Raw genomic sequence first — 9,358 nt, forward strand, 5'->3', positions numbered from 1 at the left:
CTCCAAAGAAGAACTAAACTTTTATTGCGTGATATATAAACTGATAAACATTTATAACTTTTTTTTTTTAAAAATAATCTTGTACATTCATTAGTTTTTTGTTAGAGTTTTTTCAATTGTTATGGTAGATCTTATAGATTTACAATCAACGGTCTATATTATAAGAAATCTAGTTAAATAATATAAATACAAATTGGTGACTCTCATAAATAAATTAAGGCCCCAAATATAAATTGATGAAAAAACTATTTTATTATGGAGCTTATAAAATTTGACGAGGTGGTGCTTATATATAATGAAAAAGTATCATAACAAATAAGTCCTCTATTGTGGTTGCTTAATCTTATGGCGAAATGCCGAAATCAATTAAAAAAAATAACAAACTGAGTATTCGATTTGTATTTAAAGAAGTTATTTTTTAAAACATAAATAGTTAAATACTATCTTAGACATTTTCAATTCACATAAGTTTAAGCATAAGACAAATTCAAAAGTCATTGTCAATAATTAGGTCACTCCATATATATATATATATATATATATATATATATATATATATATATATATATATATATATATATATATATATATATATATATATATATATATATATATATATATATCAACTAATCAATGAATGAAGAACAATCATATCAATAATCACTCTTGCGAAAGGTATTTGGAGCAAAAGTTGTACTATTTCGGTACCACTAAATAACCTTTAACATCACATTTTCTTCCAATCCGAACCCTTGAAGGCCTTGATAAACTTTACCATATCCGGGAAGCTTTCAAACAATGCGAAATGTAAATTAAGCCACTTAAGAATCAATTCTCAATCGGCAACCACACACTAAAAAAACATATGATTTGCATTCTTTTGAACTTCACCGCACACCAAACATAACACTCTAATGAACTACGATGTTCCTACTAACAAAATTATCTCTAATCGGAAGCCTATTAAAAGTTAAACTTCAAACAAAAATATTAACTTCTGTAGGCACATACTTGACCCATCTAGTAGCAACATTAACGCACCCTAGCGATATCCCATTAATATGAAGTCTAACACTACTAATAGAGAATCCTTAAGTGGTATTACACGTGGTAAACATGTTAATTATCGGGTTGAGAGAACTTAAACATGTTAAATCTTTTACCCAAATATGTTTATTTTGCGTCAAGTTCATGTCACATCAGCAAGTTTTGGATTTAGAACTTGTAAACGTGTCATGACATACCACGTGTTGAAACCCTTACGGGTTGAAAGAACTTAAATGTGGCCTTACCTATTTAATTTATGTGTCCTACTGTGTCAATCCATTACTTAAATAAGTTGAAATCTCTTAACCAAATCTATTTATTTCAAATTGGGTTTAGTATCTTGTCAGTTTTTGTTAGTTTTATGTATTATCATCTAATACTTAAAACAATTATGTTATTTTTGTGAACATTGGAAACATTTTTTTTTTTTGTTGATTTTTGGTAAATTAATGTTTCACAACAGGATAACCCAAAAAAAACATGTTGCGTAGTCTATGTAGAACTAAAAATATTACTAATAACCTTAATTTCTAAAAAACTATAATTGTTATTCCACATGAACTTAATTCAATAACTAGAAAATGTCCATCTCTGCTTTGTCGGGGACGCATACAAATTATTGCTTACAAAATTACAATGACTATTTCTAGAAGAAAAAAAAAACTTCATAGGGATCATTTTCTTAATTCATTTTATACGTAGGGATAAAAGCTCATTTTTTAAAATTTGTTATTAGGATGCGACAAAAAATGTAATATTTCTATAATGTTGTAGCCAAAATATGAACCACATAAAGTTTCCTATTCCTTGAGCCGGGTGTTTATCTTAATGAAATAGAAGATATGTATATACAGGCTCACTACTGCTACTCGAACTACTTGAGACAGAATGAGACTTGCCTTTGTGAATATATATATATATATATATATATATATATATATATATATATATATATATATATATATATATATATATATATATATATATATATATTGAAACATCCCAAAAATAAGGTCTGAAAATTTCGTTTTAAAAATCATTTAAGAAAACCATAATTCATCAAACATAATAATAAAGATCATAAATCATGTATCTCAATTCATCATTACAAAATATTGTATCAAAATCATGTGTCAAAATATCAGAATCTAAACATCCTAGGCTAAAACAATGGTGTGTACACTGCAATCATCCCGAGCTCTTCCCCTTGCTTCTGGAAGTACCTGAAACCAAAACTGAAAATTGTAAGCACGAAGCTTAATGATTTTCCCCAAGCTACCACATACCATACACATAATCACATAAACCGGTCCCCGCCCCTTCCTCCCCCCACTCCCCTCCGCATCGGACAAAGTCCGGCATCAGGCCCCGCTTGGCATCGAGCCCTGCTCGGTATACAAATCTGTTTCTATCAGGCCTCGCCTATCTCTGGGCCCTTCCCGCTATACACATACAGACAATAACATATAATCATACTAACACATAAAGAATCATGCACATTACTATATACTCTCTTCCTAAGGCCTCGCTTATCATGGGCTCCACCCCTACTTTGCTGATAATGAGATATGGAACCCTGTCCACTCTAAGCTAATGGTGAGATATGGGACCTCACCTACACTCACCTCCTTACCAGGCACATACAAGTATCACAAAGACAACAAGTATAACTAAACATGCATTCCTTCATTAGGTACCACCTGGACTCAAACTGTAGTTCGAAAACATACATATAACCTTCTTCGGGCCCCGCCCAACAAGACTTTAGACCAGAACATACTGATACCATAATCTACCCATTCATAACATACTCAGATAATACTAAGATACGAGCCCATCCCACACTTAGCTACTAATCATAAACAAGTATAAGATACATGCCCAGCCCACACTTAGCTACTCTACACGGGCCGACATTGGTGCCTTTGACCCGTTCCTACAAGAGAAAACTCACCTCACAAGCTGACTGTAGAATCTCGCGAATAGACCTCTCGCTACTAGCTAGCAGGTCCCCGAACTGCTGATCTCTCGACTCCCCGAGCTACTAATCTTCACACAAATTAGATAAGTCCGAGATTCTTATAACTTAACCATAGGTCCTCAGTGGGGTAGAAGACCATTCCACCCCTCATATACTCTTGTCTATATATGGACTCTACTCAACCCTCTTGAACCCTTTCTATACTTCATAACCCCCTATGGTCAACTTTGGTCAAATTCAAGGTCAAGTTCAAAGTCAACGTCCAGTGAAAGTCAAAGTCAACACTCCAAGTTGACTTAACTCGTCGAGTCATCCCTGTGACTCGACAACTTCCCTTGTTACTCGTAGTCGTGATAAAACGAGTCAACTTGTCGAGTCCCTCCTCAGACTCGTCGAGTTCCACCCTTTACATAATCGGGGCAATAGTTCTAACTCATCGAGTCCCTCCATGGACTTGTCGAGTTCTTTGGTTTGTTGCTCAATCTCAATGGGTTAATCCCCTATTCTTCAGATCTGAGCTTCCTACTTCACATACACTCTGGAAATGTCTTTTTATGGGTAAAGTTTCCAACTTTACCCCTTATTAGTCCTTCTTTATGGGTTTAGCTAAAACCCTAGTTCTCTAGGACATAGATCTTGGTCCAAAAGCCATAATACTCCAAACTAACATAGATCTAGGCCTTAGACATCATTTGAACACATAAAGCTCCGAACTTTCCATCCATACATGACCTTTTGGGGCTTAAAAGGCCATAATAACACTTTAAAGCTTGCATGGGGCTTCCATGGTCATAAAGCTTGCACCTTTATGCAATGAAATCCCTTCTAGATCCCAGATCTGCAAGGTAGATCACTTGGGACGTCCATATCCCAAGGACTAAGCTTCTTGGACCAAAAACCCCATGAAATGATAAGAAGGAGATCTAACAAGCTATTAAGCAAGGTTGAGGCTTGCTTACCAGAAAATGAAGAGGATGAGATGTTGCTTCTGGATCTACAATCTTCTCCTGGAATCCTCTAGATTCTTCTTCTTCTTCTTCTACAAGCTTCAAATCACACAAAGTTCACTAAAAAATGGCTCACAAACTCACACAAGGCTCTATGGTTTCGTGGATTAGGGTTTGGGACTTGGAGGCTGGAAATGAGGCCATAAATTGGGAATTTAATGCTTAAATAAGGTGCAAAACCCCGAATTCAGGGTTTCCCAAACCTAGACCAACTCGTCGAGTTGGTCCTCCCCAACTTGTCGAGTGGGTTTCTCAACCCGCGTCCCAAACTTATTCCTACTCGTCGAGTTATCCCCCTTGGACTGAACGAGTTGACCTTCAATTTGCATATTATCTTTCCTTAATTAGCCTTCTGGTTTCCGGGTGTTTTATATATATATATATATATATATATATATATATATATATATATATATATATATATATATATATTAATGGCGTGTAATCTTTTTAATTTCACGAAGATTAATAGATTATGCAACCCATTTTTGGTTAATTAGCCGGTTGTGAAACATTTGCTTAACCAAAGTTAGAAAATATATAACACACAAAAAGAACTTAATGATATTTTTCAATGTCATAAATTTTCCGGGTTTTCCCAATAAACTAATACTAATAAAAATTTGAAAAATCTTTAAGTAGAAAAAATAGTAATTTTAGTTAGTAAGGGATCATTGTTGAAAAAAAAAATCCAAACTTAAGAAATAGATTAAAGAGAATGAAAGTTGGATTTAACCTTTTGAATTTTGATTAACTGATAAGGACCATTCTTGTAATTTACTCTAAATTAGGAATAGAATAAGAAATGATAAAAAAAAGGTGGTGAGTAAATAGTTGCGAACAAACTTATTGGATGGTGGATTGGAGAGAGATGGTCTTAATGGGGAACCTTTCTGAAGAAAGTGACACCTTCGGTGTTGTTTCATTGGTTCCTTTTCTTGTAAAATACATGCAAGGTTTTCCTATGTGTCAAGAATGACTTTGGATAATTAGTCAAACAGGTTCGTCTCTAATTAGTAAGTTTTAGACAAAGATGTGCTAATAAGGACGGAGGGTATAGACACGACATAATCTCTAATTGGTGATGACTTTTGATGCCTCTCCAATAGCTATTCGGAAGAATTTGTTTTAAAAAATATACCAAGTCAATTCCATCCAACAATTTTAGACGCGATAATACAACAAAAAACACAGGTTCAAGCTGCAACAATGAAAATGATACAAGTTGACAAGATTTCCACACTTTGATCCAATCCAAAGACCATTTAACCCAATGTTTTCACGTTTCAATATCAAACTCAAACCGAATTTATCCCAATGTTTTCACCACAACAATCTTCGATTGATAGCTGTCGCAATCGTAAATACCTTCACAAATTTTTTTTTTTTCTTTTCTGAACTCAATGCAATTTTTATTTCCATTATGGTATTTTTATTTCCTTGGATTAAGTATTTCTAATACTCTAATCCACCAATATTTTTTTTTTATATAACTAGCATATTATACTATCTAACATTTATCAAATGTTACGATACTGCTACTAAGGTCAAGTCAGTGAAACATGAAATGTGGATTAAGAAGCACGCTTACGGTCATTCTTTTTGAAACCCTAACTCTCTCCCGTCATGCTCTCTCTCAAACTCCTAATCTTCCACAACCATTGTGATTTTCCTCCAAAGAACTCTCTCGATCTCGATGGATGGACCAAGTAGGGGACATTGTTTTTTCCCTATTCTAATTGGTTCATCTTTCCTATCAGTGAACACTGATTATTGTATGATTGAAATTACCGAACCAGGTTCATGTCAAATTTTAGGTTTCTTTAGTAAATAATATGATTGAAAGTATTAAATAGGTTATTTTTTGTGGCGTTTCTTAAGTGATAGTCATCACAGGGTCATTGTAAGAATCAATGATACAGTAGTAAGAACTCAAATCCCAGATAAAAGAACTTTTCCATCTTTTACATTCAACAAATTACACATAAACTGATGAGATCCATGATGAGTTTTTTTGTGTCACAGATTTGAAACTTCAGTAGTTGTAAAAGAAAAATGTGAGCCTAGATTTCTCTTTGGAAGCTCTAACCATTGGTATCATTTCTGAGACCATTCGGTACTCAGTATGTACTCATTGAGAGGCGTTATGGCTGACATGGCATACCCTCAACGATGTTAAAACACCTTGAACACCCCCACCCCCGCTTGCCGTTAAGGGGTATCCCGTGGCCATGAAAACGGATTGCAACACGTGAATTTTTAAACGAAAACGGTCAAAACGACCGTTTGTGATCGTTGGGAACGGTTAAAAACAAAAAAAAATATATTTATTTATTACTTTTTACACACACACAGATAGATATATATATATATATATATATATATATATATATATATATATATATATATATATATATATATATATATATATATATAGGCTTAAGTTATTTTGTTTAAAGTAATTATTGTGTTATTGTATGCATAAATGTGGGCCAATCAAATCTATTTATTTTAAGAAAGTAATTAATATATATTATTGAATTAAATATAACTGAAAAAATCATCATAATTAATTACAAGGGTAATTTAGTCAATTAGTACATATTTAATAAAGGAAAATTGCATTTTTAAGGGATCATAAATTCTATTAATTTTAAAAGTCCGATTTTACAAATTATAATTCTTTTAATTCGGACATTCTGATAGAATATGTTTATGAGTATATTCAAAAATAAAAATATTCTTGAACCATAAATAATAAAGATATTCTTAAACCTATTTCTTGATGATGACTTTAAAAACTTCTTAAAGAATAACAACTTCTTGTAGAATAACAAAATCTTGAACAATCAATTGAAAAATAAAAACAAAAAAATACATTATTTCTTATAGAATACGGGTAACAATGGTTAAAAATTACATTTATTGTTAAAGAATAAAACTAAAAAAACAATCAAAAGGGGGAAGAAAACATCAAAATCTAACAACGACTAATTCATTCTAAAAGAATAATGTGGTCCGTTCTTCAAGCATCAACTTCTGTGATTCCAACAGAATTGGAATTTGTCATTCCATTCCAACAAAATTGGAATTCATCATTCTATTCCAATAGAATTAGAATCTCACCAATATCATCCATTGAATCATCTACATAAACCTTCTCCTTTGGTGCAACAATAATACTTGTGCACTACAATTTTCAACACAACATAAGAAAATAAAGATTATCAAGCATTTAATTTTGTAATCAATCCTCCATCCATTTTACTACATAAGGTAAAATAAAGATTACTCATTCTAACTTTTTGCAATCTTCGGCAAAATGGGTGTGGGCAAGAATGGTTGACCATATGTAGAAAGAAACTGATCAAATTGCACCAATGAAAAGCCAAGGGCAAAAGGGTCTTTAAATTAAATAGCAGGAAACAAAGCAACAATAGCAATGACCAAGGATTAAGGAAGACACCCAAGGTTAAAAATATCTTTAAACCGACTAACCAAGCAATGATCTTGATACTCCAGGTATCCACCCACAACAAAATATGCTTTCAGAATGCGAATAAGTAACACCAGGCGTACTCAAAATCAACTTCAATCGTAAAAAACAGGTTCGTAACCTATAAGTTTCCTTAATCTATATGGGACGTGAATCACAACAGCCTTTTTGTTTCCAACATCAATTTGACTGGAAAAGAAGCATCAAACAGAGATTAATATGTGATATGATGAAGGAGAAATGGGAGAGGATTTATATGGGATTAATGGGTTTGATATTCATACTTTGCAGAGTTGAGGTACAAATCCTTCAAGTCACTCTTGAGCTCTTGGTGGGTGTTTTCAAAGTCGAACAATGCCTGTGTTGAGATGAATTAAAGAAATCAATGAAGAGAATGACATTAATCGGGGATTACATGAGCAACACTCTGTTCAAACTCAGTGGGCTCAGCATCCTTGTTGTCCTTTTGACAGATCGATGTGCAGATTATTCTCGTGAATCAAAGATTCCACTCTGCCCTGGTTTCATCCCATTTGACAGATCTGTTGTGAACTCAACAATCGAGTCCAAAGCTGTCACCACCTGTACCACTCATGATATTAGGGTTAGGGTTAAGGTTTCCAAATTTTAATTTTTAGGGCTTGACTAGTTAATCACTATTCATAATATATTCCTGAAATAATACAAGAATTAAGTATGGATGTGATGATTACCTGACTCATTGGTGGCCTTTTTGGTGCTAAATGGCGTATACAGGCTACAACTGCTCCAATCATCCGGAACATTTCAACCTGCACATAGTTTTTTTCCAGGCTGAGACCCGTCCACAGGTTTACGCCCTGTGATTAGTTCTAACAGCACAACCCCTACAATCATGGCGGTGACTTTTGGGGCCAATTCCAAAAACTCATGAGCAATTCCAATGAAAAGGTTTCAGAGCACCAATTTGGCGTAAAGTTTTCCTCTTAAGATCCTCTTTCAATCACGATGGTGGAAGAATTGATCACAAAATCACAAGACACTATGTTGCCATCAATAAACCGATGTGCAGAATTCAAAAGATCACAGATTGCAAGATTACCTGTCCTTTCTGTGGGCTTGAACTGTGTCGTTGGCTTCCATCCAAGTCGCATCATCGGAAGTGGCTCATTGGGCGTTTTATTGGGGAACTAGTGAGTGATCTGCCCAACAGGTTACAGAGGCTTGGGGGATTGCGAATCGGTTGTATCTCGTCGGACCGATCGTTGAACAGCCTGAGGTTGGGCGTCATTAGGCTTCTGTCGACCGAAAGGATGAGACGCGAAGAAGAGCCACCGAGCTAAAACACCCCTTTAAGTCGTCATTGTGGTTTTAAAAAAGGATGAAAAATCTATGCAACTAATTACCATAATTATAGGCTATTATTTATGAAAACTAATTATCAAATTATCTTTTTATCCTTATTTATTTATTTAATTATTTATTTTTATTTTAAATTTTGATTGACCCACATTTATACATACAATAACACAATACTTACTTTAAACACCTGAATCTATCTATCTATCTCTCTCTCTCTCTCTCTCTCTCTCTATATATATATATATATATATATATATATATATATATATATATATATATATATATATATATATATATATATATATATATATATAGACACATAATATTTGGTCATTTACCTATACGATTCTCTATTTCTCCCATTTTATGTACAAAAATCAATCAAATTTTATTTCAATCAAATTATGGAGCAAAACCTGAACACCCCTCAACCAAACACAAACACATCCACTCCGATGGGTTTCACGCAATATGAGAGCTATATGA

General features: G+C 33.5%; 1 long non-coding RNA gene across 3 annotated transcripts; it reads right to left on the reverse strand.

Annotated features, from left to right (window-relative positions):
- Positions 1–6,855: 6,855 nt before the first annotated feature.
- Positions 6,856–8,931, reverse strand: LOC111890950 (uncharacterized). Of its 3 annotated transcripts, none has more exons than XR_002850054.3 (3): positions 8,245–8,876; positions 7,338–8,113; positions 6,856–7,225 (listed from the first exon to the last, which is right to left on the reverse strand). It is a non-coding gene; the product is annotated as an uncharacterized LOC111890950 (long non-coding RNA). The 3 variants fall into 3 exon arrangements; XR_002850053.3 differs by having other exon boundaries at positions 6,856–7,720; positions 7,816–8,113; positions 8,245–8,874; XR_006184806.2 differs by having other exon boundaries at positions 6,856–8,113; positions 8,245–8,931.
- Positions 8,932–9,358: the final 427 nt, after the last annotated feature.

Source organism: Lactuca sativa, chromosome 7, assembly GCF_002870075.4.
Source record: "Lactuca sativa cultivar Salinas chromosome 7, Lsat_Salinas_v11, whole genome shotgun sequence".
NCBI lineage: Eukaryota > Viridiplantae > Streptophyta > Magnoliopsida > Asterales > Asteraceae > Lactuca > Lactuca sativa.